The sequence below is a fragment of the Pteropus vampyrus genome, unplaced genomic scaffold (assembly GCF_000151845.1).
Source record: "Pteropus vampyrus isolate Shadow unplaced genomic scaffold, Pvam_2.0 Scaffold1671, whole genome shotgun sequence".
Taxonomy (NCBI): domain Eukaryota; kingdom Metazoa; phylum Chordata; class Mammalia; order Chiroptera; family Pteropodidae; genus Pteropus; species Pteropus vampyrus.
The window spans coordinates 10,837-11,655 of NW_011890452.1; positions in this window are offsets into that span (position 1 = coordinate 10,837).

The following is an 819-nucleotide window of genomic DNA, read 5'->3' on the forward strand; positions in this document are numbered from 1 at the left end:
GGGCGCGTCCGGAGTGAGTGGACGGAGCCCCAGGGTCTGGGGCTGGAAATGGGCCCACCCCTTTCCTCCCATTTGTGGTATAAAAACAGATAAGCACTGGGTCTTATTTTTCCTCATTTGTAAAATACTTGAAGTGACTGTAAGATTTCTCTCTGAGATTTCTAAGTGTCTACTCATTCAGCATTTACTGAATGCCTCCCCGCCCCCCACCAGCCCCCCATCCCGGCCTAGGTGTCCTTCCCCATGTGCCCCACGGACTCTCTCCTCCCCCCCACTCCCACACCCACCATTGTGCACTGTCCTCAGAGCCCAGCCCCTGTCCTGACACTGGGAGGAGCCGATGGTGGCCCACATGCTGGGGTTACCGCGGGGGATAAAACACGCTCCTCCTCCCTCCAGCGTTTGGTGGTGAGTGAGGCGCAGGTGGTTCTAGAATCTCGGCACAAGAACTCTTGGGGAGCACACGGGGGTCATCCAGAGGCTTCCCACGCTGCCCAAGTTGGGGTCTTCGTCCTCGGCCTTGCAAATCTCTAGGTCGGGGTGGGCAGGTGGGGTAAATCGGGACATCTGAGTTTAAGCAAAGTTAGTGATTCTGATTTGCAGCCGAGTTGGGAACCACGGTCATTAACTGACGCCCTTCCGCCATTTGTCACTGAAGAAGCCTGAGGGCCAAGCAGCTTCTCTCCGGAGGAGTCGGCCCGCCCTGGTGAGTCAGTCCCATGCTCTGCAATTACCAGTTGTATCTTTTGCCCTTCCCACCAGCTCTTCGATGAGGAGAATCCGGTGCACAAATCTGGAACCAGATACATGTTTACGACT